This window comes from Staurois parvus, unplaced genomic scaffold (genome assembly GCF_062004578.1).
Source record: "Staurois parvus isolate SC_StPar_1 unplaced genomic scaffold, SC_StPar_1.0 ptg000274l, whole genome shotgun sequence".
Classification (NCBI taxonomy): domain Eukaryota; kingdom Metazoa; phylum Chordata; class Amphibia; order Anura; family Ranidae; genus Staurois; species Staurois parvus.
In genome coordinates, this window is record NW_028318070.1 from 2,526,444 (window position 1) to 2,542,968 (window position 16,525).

Below are 16,525 nucleotides of genomic sequence, written 5' to 3' on the forward strand. Positions count from 1 at the left end.
AGTTCCTCGTATTACACCTCTTTAGTAACTGCAGACCAGGCAAGAACAAAGTTTCAAAATCTTTACTTAGATAATTTGGCATGACAGTCAAACAAAGCCAACAGTCTTTCCCTAAACTAATCCCTAACTAGGTTTGTGACTTCCCCAGCATACCTGCACAGGTGAAAGTCTATTTTGGTAGAGTCCAGATGTTGGTGTTTGTCAGGGGTGTACTGCAGGTCCCAGAAATCAATCCACATGGTGGCAGAAGCCAGGCAACCTTCATCATCAACTCCGGACTCGGCATGGCTCAGCAGAGTGGCGAGACGGCAACGGTATCAACAGTGAGAATGATAACAGACGTAGGGCGGCAAAGGACTCTCTTGATCTGGACCCCGTCCCCTTTTATATGCACAGGGCCAGTGGGTTGGATCCAAAAAGCCTGCCAAGGAAAGAACCGGGAAACATAATTACCTCTGTCCTTACTGACTGGGGCAGCACATAACTAGGCTAGAATAAGCAGCCTGCCTACATTCCTTTTCAAGTGGCATGAAAATGGTCCATACCCTTTGTTGCATTGCCTGTGATATATACGCAAGGTCCTGAAAGCACATCATTATGGGCAGGCTTGGACTTTTATTTCCCAGGCCAATTAGTTCCTACATTCCAGAAATTTCACTCTGTCAGCATGGCCGCCTGAGAGAAAATTTCAGCTACAAGGAAAAGTGCAGTTCACTCTATAAGTTCCAGTCGGCCAATTATTAGATGTCAAAGTGTGACACTTAAGGTCAGCCATCTTGTATTTCATCTTCGATTTATTTCACGGCTTCAGAATCAGTAGGTTTCTTTTAAAATTAGGGCTGACAGTCCTCAGGGGTAAGTAGTAGGTCAGGATTTTTTTTAGGTTGCACTGTTCTCTGAGAATATCTGGGTGTGCGGCTCAATAGAAGGGTAGGTTAGTTACAGGTTAATTGGCGGATTCTGGTAGGCTTCCCTATGGGATGCTGTAGGACAGAGCATGGGGGACCTGCCCTATATTCACTTACAGGAGACGCTTCCTACAGCAATGAAATCCAGCGGCGTCGATTATCAGGGGCGTTTTAAGTAATCACAAGGTCTGTCAGGCCTAGATTTGTATCTAGAGAGCTTTTAATAGACATAATAGTGTGCTCAGGATCTGAGCCTCTCCAGCCTGCATTTAGGGGAAGACGCCGTAGACTAGGGCTCTTTGTGTTGTATTATTAGATGGCTGTACACATAATACCAGAAAACTGACATTTCCTTTCTATAGAATTACAATATAATAGATTATATGACCTAAAATCCAGCATAAATATCAGTGTGCAGCAGGGCTAGATAAAAAAATCCATGACAAATGTGGATACTGTATTTGCTAATTGTGCTGATTAAATTATTTACTTTATCAATTTAATACAGCTCCTGTCACACAGATCTGCTCATTTCATTACATGTATGTTACCATTTTGTGCAGTATTCTGTATGCAAAAGTATATATCACTTGAAATAAGTACATTGAAAATGAAACCTTAGAGTGCTCAGTGTAAACCGAATACTAATTAATAATAAACATTGTCACTATACATGTGTCATATTATACACGTAAACACCCATGCAATTTCCACCCCTTCATTTTTTTCAATCTACTTGTATTTCTGGTTTAACTTTGAGCAGATTTCATGTATGGTATGACACATGTATTTTTTTTTAGTGTCATAATATAATTATATAATGTACAGCGCTGAGCAAACTATTGGCGCTTTATAAATACTGTATATTAATAATAATAATAATATACACCCATGCACTGAAAACTGGTATCCATTCAAATGGCTCATTCACATGTGCTTTGCTCTCTGAACAGTGATCCAATTCAGAGAGCAATTGACTGGCGGTGTTGTATCGCCTCCTCACCACCTGTTGTAGCCCCTTAAATCCTGCCTTAGCATGCCGCAACCACATGCATTGCACATGTATGCAGGGCGCCCAAATAAGTTGCATTTGGCAGGTGCTTCCGTTATAATATCGCTTCACCGTCCGAACACCGACCACAGACACCACAGCTGACCAAACAAGACTAGATGACACCAGTCTGTCTGAACATGGAACTCTTTATTTGAAACTTGAACTGGCTTTTTTTACACTAAGCGGGCAATCCCCCCTCCCTGCATAATGACACAGGGCGGGGCAATCTACACTTAGCAACAAGAGACTGGTATTCAAACTTCACACCAGCAGACAGTCCCATCAGGAGGGAGGGCTGCTGGAGACACCTTCCACTAAGCTAATAAACATAAACACATACATCCCATAATAGTTTGCCCCCAAGCAAGACACACAATAGAACAATGGGATGCAGCCACATGGCATTAAACAATCCAAAACCCCCACCCCAATATTAGGACAGATCACCCTGTACCCCTAACAGGCACAGGGTGACTTACACATAATAGGGATATGAGGAGCTGAGACAGGGGTCTCCCCACCTCTCCAAAGTGACCCATCACACATGTGTGCACCCCCCAGCCTCTGCCTCTGCAGCTAAAGGCAGTAAAAGCCTGACTCAATTGCAGGGTTTTACTGCCCCCCAACTGCTAGTGTGAACATGTATAATATAAAAATTCATAATATATAAAATAATCCATAGGATCCTTCCGCTCCCTCCTCTACTTCCCTTCCCTTCTCAGTATCCTCACATCCAACCTAGGGCTATGGTCCTGCATTGGTTTTGATGACATCAGAGGACCTACCTCCACCGAAGCATAGGGGAAGGAGGCTGTGGAAATCTGGCCTATATCATGTTTAGGTATGGCAATTTTTACATAGCTTGGACCAATGTAAGCATGTATGTGCCATACCTGTGAGATCCCCATGGAAGTTGGAAAGCACTGTAGTAGGCATCTATACATCAGTGATCTCCATTAGCTCCCGGTCCCTGATTTGTTAAGGTGGAGAGGTGGAATGGTGAAATCACAATCTTCACCTTTTCCAATCACAGAACATATTGCATTCAGAGAAAATGCAAAGTATTCTATGAATGGTGTCTGTGTATGGCACAGGACCCAGGAGATAGTGGAGATCATTGTAGTAGCAGTGTCTACTACAGTGGATTTCCAGCTTCCACTGAGATCCCAGAGGTGAGGCACATACAAACTTACATTGGTCCAAGCTGGAGCAGAATAACTATGTAATAATTGCCATACCCAAACTTCAGCTTTAAATATGTATATCTTATTGGAAAATATTGATTGCATTCCACTGCAACATTTTACTTTTAATTGCTGGACAATTTGTTGCAAAAGCTATCATGAGATAAAGTAACATATCCATGAAAAATAAAACCTCTCTGAATTGATGATAATGTGAACTTTTTTACAGCAATTAAAGTTTAAAGTCAATAACTTGATTGGTTTTGTCTCTGAAAGATACAGCTTGGGCTTCGAGGAACTGTCTTGTGTGGGGGATGGGGGGGTTTACATAAGATACCAGCAGAATGATTTGCATATGAAAGTCTGTGATCCTCTAATTGTATTTGTAAATAATTTAGTGATGTCAGCATGGGAAGCTACTCAGGCCAAATCTGAATCCTTAGGAGTATATACAGTAAGTGTATTCTAGGGGATATTGATGCAAACAAATAACATCCGTTTCATGTTGCCAATAACAGGGGGTTATTGCAAATAAAATATAGTGTGCAAACATAATGGCTCTGAGGTTCTTGAAATGGTTCTGGGGTTCCTTATGGGTTCTTCTCTACGAAAGAGCTGGATGCATTCCTAAAAGCAATATAACTGGATATTAACATGTATGGGTAATAACACCAGGGATTGTAGATCTAGGGAATATCCAGTTGCCTTCTGGGGAATCAGAAATTTATCTTATCCCCGCTGGAATAAATTGGACCATGCTTTATGGGGTTTTTCCTTCCTCTTGGTCAACTCTGGGTGTAGGATTGTGTATATGGAGGTTTTCTATATTTTTTTCTGTTTGAGCTAGATGGACCTTTTTTTGTGTCCTTTTTTTCAACCTTACTAAGTATGTCTTTGCAGATGACACCAAGCTGTGTAGTGGAATAATGTCCTTACAGGATGCCTCCAATTTACAAGCTGACCTCAATATACTGTGTAATTGGGCAATTATGTGGGAAATTAGGTTTAATGTTGATAAATGTAAGGTTCTGCACTTGAGGGCTAAGAATATGCATGCATCATACATACTAGGGGGGTACAACTGGGGGAATCAATGGTGGAGAAGGATCTGGGAGTTCTGGTAGATCACAAGCTTAATAATGGCATGCAATGCCAAGCTGCGGTTTCTAAAGAGGTATAGGCTCAAGAGAGAGAGATATCCTTTCTCCCGATACAAATCATTAGTAAAGCCTCATATGGAATATGCAGTTCAGAGAAGAAAGTACAGAGAAGGGCAACCAAACTGATAAGAGGCATAGAGGAGCTCAGCTATGAGGAAAGATTAGAGGAACTGAATTTATTCTCTCTTGAGAAGAGGAGATTAATGGGGGTTAATGTATAATACATAAGGGGGGGGATATGATCATCATGTATAATACATAAGGAGGTATATGATCTCCATGTATAATACATAAGGGGGGATATGATCTCCATGTATAATACATAAGGGGGGGGATATGATCTCCATGTATAATACATAAGGGGGGATATGATCTCCATGTATAATACATAAGGTGGGATATGATCTCCATGTGTAATACATAAGGGGGGATATGATCTCCATGTGTAATACATAAGGGGGGATATGATCTCCATGTGTAATATATAAGGAGGGATATGATCTCCATGTAGAATACATAAGGGGGATATGATCACCATGTATAATACATAAGGGGGGATATGATCTCCATGTATAATACATAAGGGGGGATATGATCTCCATGTATAATACATAAGGGGCGATATGATCTCCATGTATAATACATAAGGGGAGATATGATCTCCATGTATAATACATAAGGGGGATATGATCTCCATGTATAATACATAAGGGGGATATGATCACCATGTATAATACATAAGGGGGATATGATCTCCATGTATAATACATAAGGGGGGATATGATCTCCATGTATAATACATAAGGGGGGATATGATCTCCATGTATAATACATAAGGGGGGATATGATGTCCATGTATAATACATCAGTGGTTCATATAGTGAACTCGGTGTAGAGTTATTCACCCTGAGGTCATCACAGAGGACAAGGGGGCACTCTTTACATCTGGAGGAAAAGAAATTTATTCTCCAAACACGGAAAGGTTTCTTCACAGTGAGAGCTGTGAAAATGTGGAATAGACTCCCTCAAGAGTTGGTTCTGGCCAGATCAGTGGATTGCTTTAAAAAAGTCCTGGATTCTTTCTTAGATACACAGAATATAACTGGATACTAACATTTATAGGTAAAGTTGATCCAGGGAATATCCGATTGCCTCTTGGGGGATCAGGAAGGAATTGTTTCTCCTGCAGGAGCAAATTGGATCATGTTTTGCTGGGTTTTTTTTGCCTTCCTCTGGATCAACTGTGGGTATAGGATTATAACTTCTTTTTTTTTTTTAATGGTTGAACTGGATGGACTTTTGTCTTTTTTCAGCCAGACTAACTATGTAATTATGTATGTAACTATGTTTTACCTTTTCTCCTGCTGAATAGCAACAACAATGACAGCGTCCTTCGAATTAAAAACCTTTGCAATATTTGTATGCATGGGTTCAGTGCAAGTAATAAAGTGAATTCATATCCTCAGGAAAAGTTGTCTTGATTTCCACCACCTGTGATAGCAAAAGAAAAAGCCAAGCATAAAATTTCTTTGCCCATTGTTTCTCCTGATATTGAAGTGTAACTAGGATAGAAAATGTAATCTAGAGCACCATTGGTGATATGCCTCCATCCCTAATTACAAATATACACAAATTCCAATAGGTCCTGGGATTTTAAATGAGGCAGTTCACCTATAATTCATAGTAAATGATGTACATGATTGCAAATTCATTATTCCATAAATAACCACAATTAAAAATAATCATGAGCTGATTTATGTATAAGATAAATATAATAACACTGTAAATTCATGTAAAGTTATGATGTCATTTTTTACATAAATATTACAAATATTGTTGCATGCTGGTATGACTATAGCATCCAAGGACTCATTGTATCCAAAAACTCGACGCAACTCGTGAATCTCAGTCCACCCACCCGGAGCAGACAAGCTCCAAGTTAAATCTAACGGTACTAAGGTTGGAGATCCTACAAGACATCTGCCCCGGGAGCAGTGGCAGACCAAAGGGGGGCAGATCGAGTGACTTTAAAATGCATATCTGTGTGCAATGGTGCATTGTGGTACCAAAACCAATACCAAAAGTTTTAGAATAATCTTCATGATGGAATTGATGATCAAAAGTGTAGTCCACAATTGATCATCAATTCCATCATGGAAAATGACTATGAAACTGTCTATTTGTTTTGGTACCACAATGGACCATTACACACAGATATGCATTTTAATGACACTCGATCTGCCCTCCATCTGCCCCCCTTTGGTCTCTGCAGGTCACACTGCCACTGCTCCCGGGGAAGACGTCTTCTAGGATCTCCAACCTTTAGGTATCGTTAGATTTACCTTGGAGCTAATTTATATGTACTGTGAGTCTGCTCCTGGTGGGCTGACTTTAGTCAAAAATACAACAGTAGCATCTAGGTTCTCATTGTTTTAGCAGAGAGCTTGTGTAAACAGTTTTCAATAACGTTTGTTTGAGAATTATCCACTCAAACAATCAAAGAAACTTGATGTCTATTTCTTTTTTTTTATTCCATAATATTTTTATTGAAGTTTTGAGGTAACAACAAACAATTATGTCACAAAACAATACAGGTAAAACTTAATGAAACATTATAAACAGATACAAGGTATTGATTAACCCCTTGCCCTCCTGCGGATTTACCCCCTTCCTGACCAGGACATTTTGTGCGTTATGGCGCTGCGTTACTTTAACTGACAGTTGCACGGTCATGCAACGCTGCACCCAAATAAAATTCACTTCCTTTTTTCTCATAAATTGAGCTTTCTTTTGGTGGTATTTGATCGCCTGTGTGGTTTTTATTTTTATGTGCTATAAAAGAAAAGATTGACAATTTTGAGAAAAACAATATTTTGGACTTTTTTTCTAATAAACAAGTTCAGTAAACAAAAATTTAAAAATCAAATTTCGTCATAAATTTAGGCCAAAATGTATTCTGTTACAAGTCTTTGCTAAAAAAAAAATCCCAATACGTGTAAATTAATTGATTTACGTGAAAGTTGTAGCCTTTACAAATGGCGGTATAGATACTGGGATTTTTTGTTTTCCCACTAGTAATGGCGGCGATCAGTGACTTTTAGCGGGACTGCAGGACTGAAACTGGGGGGGAACTAACTTGGTGTCACTGACATCCCCAGTGACACCAATACAGTGATCAGTGCTAGAAAAAAGCACTGATACTGTACTAATGGCACTGGGCAGAAAGGGGTTAATATGAGGGGTGATCAAAGGGTTAACTATATGTAGGGAGTCCCTTTGATAACATGCTGGTGCACAAAACACATCAGGGAGGAGCCTACCAGAGTGACATAATGCCGCAGACGGCCGCAAGGAAGGCCGGTGGCCATTTTACATATGCTTTGTTACATGTGAGTGCTTTTCATTTCCCTACTCTGCTGGATTCTGAATAAAATACTACACTATCAGTACCTATCTGTCTCTGGCTTGTTATATTCGAGTGCCTAAGGTGGAGATTTCCCCAACTTTTGATGCTTCTGATCTGGTGGTCTGACACTTGCTTGGAACCGTCCCTGGGAGCAGATGGTGTCCTGTGAGGGATCGTTGTTGCCTTGTGTGCCTATGGTGTGCTGGATGACTCTGCAGCCCTTGCCTTGTCCCAGATGACCATTGGTCGATATATTTATACATGCGCATACCTTTTGCGTTTCTGGTGCGTGCATTCATATTACTGGCCCTCGCCATAGAGATCACCAGCACGGAGCACGGATCACCATTATATTTGGACTTCATTTGCATTTTACCATAATATGCACTACAGTCACTTTATATTTATTGACTTTATCTATTAGATACGTCACCAAGTGACGACTCACCATTAAACCACTTTATAGTGTTGTATAAGCGCCCACTTCTCACAATTTACTATTATTGTTGTTCATCATTTTCTAGCGCTGAATTTTATATTATATGTAGGGAGTGTTTTACTAGGGGGCGGGGGGTGTGCTTCACTGTAAGCACACTGATCTGGATGGCTGTACTGTGCACAGCCATCCCGGGCAGTGTGCCCGAGCTGACAGGGAGGAAGACTGTTTGTAAACAAAACAATCTTCCTCCAAGTTGGAGATGCTCAGTAATCACTGGGTGCCGGCGGGCGTGAATGGCGTCGCGGGTAGGGCGTGCCCACCCCTTACCCGTAAATGCAAAATCACATACATATATGTGATTTTGCGCACCGTGCCGCCCCGTAGCAGTATTTCTGCTATAGGGCGGTTGGGAAGCGGTTACAGTAAGGAAAATGAGAGAGAGAAAAAAAATTTGGAACGGTTCACGAATTTGCGAGTCATCATTGCGCAGGGGCCATGCAAATCTTCTCTGTACAGTTCCAATTTTAGTATATGTGCTGCCGAATCAAGCACGATGTCTGTTTCTAAGACAAATGAACAAACAGATCCTTCCATGTAAATCTGAGAAGAAATCATAAGGCTCCAGGCACACTAGCACTTTTTTGTTAAACAAATGCTGGAAAAAACGCTGGATAAATACACTGGTAATATAATTTTTAGCAGCATTTTAGTAGCATTTAGAAGCGTTTAGGAGCGTTAGCATTTTTTTTTAGCATTTTATACAGTACATATAGGAAAAAAAAAAGTTAGAAAAAAAGATGTTTAGCTTTTTAGTAGCGTTTAGGAGCATTGTGCTGTGTAACAATAAAATGTAATGCATAATTATGGCTAATGTTAATATACTGCCATCTTGTGGACATTTCAGTTATTGCACCATCCTTTTTTTATCTTTCACCCTGTCCCCTCCCACTAACTAGTGATGCATTTCCTCTTCCTTCTTCACCATCTTCTGAATATGGCTCCTAGACACTGAACCTCAAAAACCACTTCTAGCCTAAAGTAGTGTGAATGGACACATAGGATAACGCTATTCAGCTTCAAGGAGACAAAAAATTGCTAATAACAGCTTCTAGGAGCTTAAAAAAACAGTGTTTATGAAGCCTATAACAGACATGTACAGTTGCAAGAAAAAGTATGTGAACCGCTTGGGATTAAGTGGAGTTATGCATGAATTGGGCATAAAATGTGCTCTGAACGTCATCTAAGTCACAACAATAGAAGAACACAGTCTGCTGAACATAATACTACACAAACATTAGATATTGCCATGGTTTAATTGCACATAACATGTAAACATTCACAGTGCAGGGAGGAAAAAGTATGTGAACCTTGGACTTAATAACTGGTTGACCCTCCTTTGGCAGCAATAACCTCAACTAAATGTTTCCTGTAGTTGCAGATCAGACCTGCACAACGATCTGGAGTAATTATGGACCACTCCTCTACACAAAACTGTTTCAGTGTAGCAATATTCTTGGGATGTCTGGTGTGAATCGCTCTTTTAAGGTCATGCCCCTGCATTTCAATCGGGTTGAGGTCAGGACTCTGACTGGGCCACTCCAGAAGGCGTATTCTGTGCTGTTGCAGCCATTGTTTTGTTAAATTACTTGTATGCTTTGGGTCATTGTCCTGTTGCATCACCCATCCTCTGCGGAGCTTCAGTTGGCGGACAGATGGTCGTACGTTTTCCTGCACAATGTCTTGATAAACTCTGGAATTCATTTTCCCATCAATGACAACAATCCGTCCAGGCCCTGAGGCAGCAAAGCTGCCCCAAACCATGATGCTCCCTCCACCATGTTTCACAGTGGGGATGAGGTTTTGATGTTGGTGTGCTGTGCCTTTTTTTTCTCCACACATAGTGTTGTGTGTTCTTTCCAAACAACTCAATCTTGGTTTCATCTGTCCACAGTATATTTTGCCAGTAGTGCTGTGGAACATCCAGGTGCTCTTTTGCAAACTTCAAACGTGCTGCAATATTCTTTTTGGACAGCAATGGCTTCCTCCGTGGTGTCCTCCCATGTACTCCATTCTTGTTTAATGTTTTCCTTATTGTAGATGTGTCAACAAAAATGTTAGCATGTGCCAGAGATTTCTGTAGGTCTTTAGCTGACACTCTGGGATTCTTCTTTACCTCATGCAGCATTCTGCGCTGTGCTCTTGCAGTCATTTTTACAGGACGACCACGCCTAGGGAGAGTAGCAACAGTGCTAAACTTTCTCCATTTGTAGACAGTCTGTCTTACCGTGGACACATGAACATCAAGGCTTTTGGAGATACTTTTGTAACCCTTTCCAGCTTCATGCAAATCAACAATTCTTGATCGTAGGTCTTCTGAGAGCTCTTTTCTGCAAGGCATGGTTCACATTGGGCCCCCCAGATATCTTGACACACTGCATGGCCATTGCTGGACGGCCGTGGGTATTTTAACTCTGTAAGTGCATTTCATTTTATGTTTTACTATACCAATAAACCTACTACACTATCAAAGCTTCTGGCCTGGGGCTCCTTTTTTGTACTGAGGGAGCCCGGGCTTTTTTGAAGGTGGTCATCTAAATCCTGTCCATCTGCTGGCTGATGACCTGGTTAATACCTCTATTGGCTGATGCTGTTGTCTGTGGATTCCTGCCTTTGTCTGACCTGGGAGATATGACATCTAGTGGCAAGATCTGAGATGACAACTACCTATCCAGTGGCCTTTATCCAGAGTTCTAGGAGTAGGTCTTAATTACTCCATGCTTCATCTGCTTATGCATCTGGTTAGTGCAACCTACACTCAGTATAATTACCACAAGAGTCACGAGCATTCCAGTCTATCATATGCCGATACATCACAGAAGTCACGTTTACTCTGTTTGATCTACATGCTATGATAACCTACAAGTTTCTCATCATATCATATCTGAACTTTAATCATTGTATTTACTTATTTATGTTTAATCCTGTCTCTGAACGCTGCATATCTTTTATTGTTTATGTACTATTTGAAGTTCCAGAGGTTTACTTCCTATGTCAGCTGCTAGCCATTTTTTCCTTTATAGACACCTAGCGCTTGGTTTATCTGTCTTCTTATCTCAGTACAGTACAATACACGAGGGGTTCGAGGGCTCTGCTCCTTGGAGCTTACAATCTAGGAGGGAGGGGATAGTGGAACAGGAGGAAATAGCTGTGGGGGATGGAGTGGTAGGAAGAGTGGAGGAGATTTGCAATAAGGTGAGGGCGGGGTAGGCTTCCCTGAAGAGATGGGTTTTCAGGGTGCGCCTAAAGGTGAGGAGGGTAGGTGACAGTCTGATGGATTGGGGTAGGGAGTTCCAGAGGATGGGGGAAGCCCTGGAGAAGTCCTGGAGATGGGCATAGGAGGAGGAGACAAGGGAACTAGAGAGTAGGAGGTCTTGTGAGGAGCGGAGAGTACATTTTGGGTGGTATATGGATATCAGGTCGGTGACGTAGTTTGGGACAGTGATCAGTGCCTTATTGTTCATCATGTAACTGACACTGAAGATGTATGTCTTGTAGTTCTTCTAATTCCAAAATTTCGTTTTCATTGAGTGATGACTGTAGTAAAGTTTTAGGTTATTTTCATTTTACTCCACTTTTTAAAAAGTCAAATCCAGCCATAATCCAGCATCAGTTTTTTGGAAAACACAGTGGCTTAGTTTGGTGCTCCAGTTTCCTTCCACCACTTAAAACATACCAGGAGATTAGCTGGATTCTGCCTAAACCTTCCCTAGGGTCACTTTAGATTAGGTTGTAGCTAGAAACTAATAGGTTACTCCCATGTATGACATAACATATCCTTTTCTGGGCAGAATGAGTTACTACTTTTGTATTGCAGTGCTGAGGTCCTGGGAACCAGTCCTAGCAGGGACAATCTAATCCTTGAGTATGTATGTTCTCTTTTTGCTTTTGTGTGTTTCCAACAACAACCAGGTTGGATGGCATCTTACTTAAAATTTGGACAAGGGATGTGTTTGAGTATGGCAGAGGCATTTAAGCAACCATTCTCAACCAGGGTTCCTCAAGATGTTGCTGGATTGATTACTTGATTTGTGACTTATTCACCTCTGACCTGGTGTTGCCTGCATAGTTCTTGAGCCAATGCCAGCTGTAAGGGTGGCAGTCTCACCAGCAATGTAAGGGACATTCATGCCATTGACCACCAATGGAAAAAGCATTCTTCCCACTGACCACCAATGTAAGGGACATTCTTCCCACTGACTACCAATGTAAGGAGCATTCTTCCCACTGACTACCAATGTAAAGAGCATTCTTCCCATAGATCACCAATGTAAGGGACATTCTTCCAATTGACCACCAATGAAAGAAGCATTCTTCCCACTGCCCACCAATGTAAAGGACATTCTTCCCACTGACCACCAATGTAAGAAGCATTCTTCCCACTGACCACCAATGTAAGGGACATTCTTCCCACTGACTACCAATGTAAGGAGCATTCTTCCCATAGACCACCAATGTAAGGGACATTCTTCCCACTGACCACCAATGTAAGGGACATTCTTCCCACTGACCAATGTAAGGGGCATTCTTTCCAATTAATTGGTTTTAGCAGGAGTTTCCCAAGACCTGAAAATTATTTCAAGGGTTCCTCTGGGGTAAAAAGTTTGAGAATGGCTGCATTAGAGTGTAAGCTCTATTGGTGAACCAGCATAGTTGGAAATAGTTCTATATACTGCGCAACGGAATGCGTAATATGTCGGCGCTACATAGTGATTCTTATTTTTAGAAATCTCTGATAGAAAAATGAGAGCTGCAGTGTAGTTGTTAACAGCCGTACATTTCCTTTGCACTGGATCTCACATAATCAAGCTGCAGGCGGCGCGTTGTGTGCAGTATGGCGAGCAGAATGTCTCTATATATAGTATGTCTGTCTCCTGAGTTACTGTATATACAGTACGGGCTCATCAATGATTCATGCAGGAGGAGAACGGCTTCTCATATTGGCACTCATTTCATTCTACTGATGTTATAGAGCAATTGCAATTTTAAGAACACTGACGCAGTTAAGAGTCCAGATTCTTGTGTTCCGACTTTCAGTGCCTGACTGTTCCAATACAGACCGCATCATCCTGTCCTGATACATCCTAAGCAGGAGGTTTCTTTTATATATACTGGTAACCAGATACATGCCGTTGTCACGTATGTGAACAGCTGTGTCAGTTTGTTGTATGAAGAAACGTCAGATTCTGTACATCTGGCTGCAATTGTCCTATATGATTCTCAAACAATAATGAGGCTATAAACCAAAGAAAGAGGTAAAACCAGAACTTTTTTCAGCGGGAACGCGGGGGAACGCAGTTCCGGCACCTCCAGAACTAAATGTATGAAATGGGAAGGGGAGCGTTGGAGGGTCTATTGATGATGGGGGATCTATTGTTGCTGGGTAGGGAGGGGGATCTCTTGATGAGGGAGGCATCTATTGGTGCTGAAAGGTCAATTGTTGCTGGGAGGGATCTACTGTTGAAGGAGGGATCTGTTGTTGCTGGCTGCTGGGGATCTATTGTTGCTGAGTAGGGAGGGGGATCTCTTGATGAGGGAGGGGTCTATTGGTGCTGAAAGGTCAATTGTTGCTGGGAGGGATCTACTGTTGAGGGAGGGATCTGTTGTTCCTGGCTGCGGGGGAATCTTGTTGCTGAGTAGGGAGGGGGATCTATTGATGAGGGACGCATCTATTGGTGCTAAAAGGTCAATTGTTGCTGGGAGGGATCTACTATTGAGGGAGGGATCTGTTGTTGCTGGCTGCTGGGGGATCTATTGTTGCTGAGTAGAGAGGGGGATCTCTTGATGAGGGAGGTGTCCATTGGTGCTGAAAGGTCAATTGTTGCTGGGAAGGATCTACTGTTGAGGGAGGGATCTATTGTTGCTGGCTGCTGGGGGATATATTGTTGCTGGGTAGGGAGGGGGTGCTCTTGATGAGGGAGGCGTCTATTAGTGCTGAAAGGTCAATTGTTGCTGGGAGGGATATACTGTTGAAGGAGGGATCTGTTGTTGCTGGCTACTGGGAGATCTATTGTTGCTAGTGAAGGTCTATTGTTGCTGCAGGTGCTTTTGTTACTGGTAGCACGGGATCTATTTTACTGCTTTTTAAGTTATCATTAGAAAATTCCTCATAAATTACCTAACACCACAAAATGATAATTGGTTCTGTGTTTAGTTTACTATAAAAGGGTGGTACTGGTAGATGGGTAAGAGGTGGAACCAAAGGATGGTGCTCGTAGGTGGGTAGGGGGCGGAGACAAGGGATGGAAGGGAGGAGTTCCTGCACCTATTCTTTGAGAAAAAAAAAGCCCTGGGTAAAACCTTAAAGTGTATTTCCACTTTTGCTGTCAAATTTTTGAGGACCCGTCTATATGATTGATAAGGTACTCTGGATAATCTGTAATGAGAGGAAAACCAGTCTGTCCCCACTTACAAAGAGGGACCTGCTTCATTTCCCCTCATGAACATATAATGCAGAAGGCCAGCTTCTAGGTCTTTTTCCCTTGTTACAACTTGACAGTGTTCGAATATAGATAATGATTCAAAAAAGAGAGAGGAAAAATGTAAGCAGCAAGTTTAAAATGTTTTTTAACTACTTGCCGACCAGCTGGGCGGCAGCTACAGGTACAGCAACTTACTGGTACAACCCCCACCCACCTACTACCTTGTGATTTGACACAGCAAGGGTTCATTAACAGATCCCGGCCAATGATTCATGGCCAAGACCTGCTGATCAACTGAGTCAAATCACAGCTTAGTGCTTTGTGTTGGTAAACAACACAGAGCTGTATACAGAGGGAGCGATCAATTTGTTTATATTCCCTTCTGATCAGGGAAAAAAAAATTAATCAATCTGTAGTACAAAGTAGCACACAGTAAACACATTAACACTTGCTAGGCACACAGTTAACCCCTTGATTGCCCCTAGATGTTAACCCCATCCCAGCCAGTGTCATTAGTACAGTGACAGTGTTTATTTTTAGCACTGATCACTGTATTAGTGTCACTGGTGATGTCAGTGACAGTTAGCCAGTGCCCACAAAATGTCAGATTGGCCGCCGCACTATCACAGTTCTGCTAAGGCTAGGTTTACACCTATGCAGTTTGCGTTTGATCCGTTTCTGCAGTGCGTTTTTGCACATGCATTTTTGCTGTGTTTTTTATTTTTTTTTAACTTCTTGCTGGGCAAATTAATACGCAAAACTCATCAAAAACGGACTGCATGCTTTTCTGCGGAATCTCCATTGAACTCTACAGAAGCAAAAATGCAACATTTTGCATTTAAAAAAGTCAGTGACCCTTTCCAAAAAACGCACCGGGTGAAAACACGGACATGTGAGCCCGACCCATAGGAAATCATGTTAAATGGACTGTAGTGCGCATAGGTGTGAACCTAGGGCTAGTTCACACTAGATGCAGTTCACTGCACTTTTTGTCTGCATCAAAAATGCATGCACAGTGTTTTCCATGTATTCCGATGGTCCTGGTTCACACTAGTGCAGTCAGTTCCAGACAGTTTCCAGTGCAGAAAAAAATGTAGAACATGCTGCATTTTTTCTGCACAGAACCATACTGGGACATAGTAAACTGCGTCAAAACTGCACCAGAACTGCGTATGATGTGAACTGTAAGCAAAAACGTATCCGGAGTGCATCTGGAGTGCATTTTTGTAGTGTGAACTGGCCCTTATAAAAGTGATGATCGCCGCCATTACTAGCATAAAACAAACAAATAAATAAAAATTCCAGTATACATCACATAGTTTGTAGACGCTATAAATTTCATGCAAACCAATCAATATACATTTATGGAGATTTTCTTTTACCAAAGACATGTAGCGGAATACAATTTAGCCTAAATTTATGAAAAAAATTGATTTTTTTTGTATTGAGTGTGTTTATAGCAGAAAGATAAAAATAATGGGGTTTTTTTAGGTCTTTTTTCATTTAGAAAAAATAAAAAACAGAGTGGTAATCAAATACCACCAAAAGAAAGCTCTGTTTATGGGGGAAATAATGATATCAATTTCCTTTGGGTACAGCATTGCATGACATAGCAATTGCCTGTTAAAGTAACACAAAAATCGCAAAAACTGGCCTGGTCATAAAGGGGGTAAAAGTTTCCGGAGTTTAAGTGGTTAAGCTATGCTGTGTGAATGGAGACATGTAATATATAGTAGGTGGTATCCCAATTCAGCTGCAAAAGTGGGAATAGACTTTAAAGTCAACCTAAAACAAATGTTTTAATGCTTTTAAAGTATCCATCTGAACCCACTAGGATCCTGAGCCAGGGCTATGCATGGAGGACTGACTTCTGACCAAGTCAAGGTTATGTCCTG

General features: G+C 41.4%; 1 protein-coding gene and 1 non-coding gene across 6 annotated transcripts in view; one reads left to right on the forward strand and one right to left on the reverse strand.

Moving 5' to 3' along the window:
- The window catches only part of B3GAT1 (beta-1,3-glucuronyltransferase 1), a 101,350-nt gene that overhangs the window by 54,056 nt on the left and 30,769 nt on the right, over positions 1-16,525 (forward strand). The window lies entirely within an intron of this gene.
- Positions 8,597-8,703, reverse strand: LOC149459116 (U6 spliceosomal RNA). Its single transcript, XR_016313352.1, has one exon. It is a non-coding gene; the product is annotated as a U6 spliceosomal RNA (small nuclear RNA).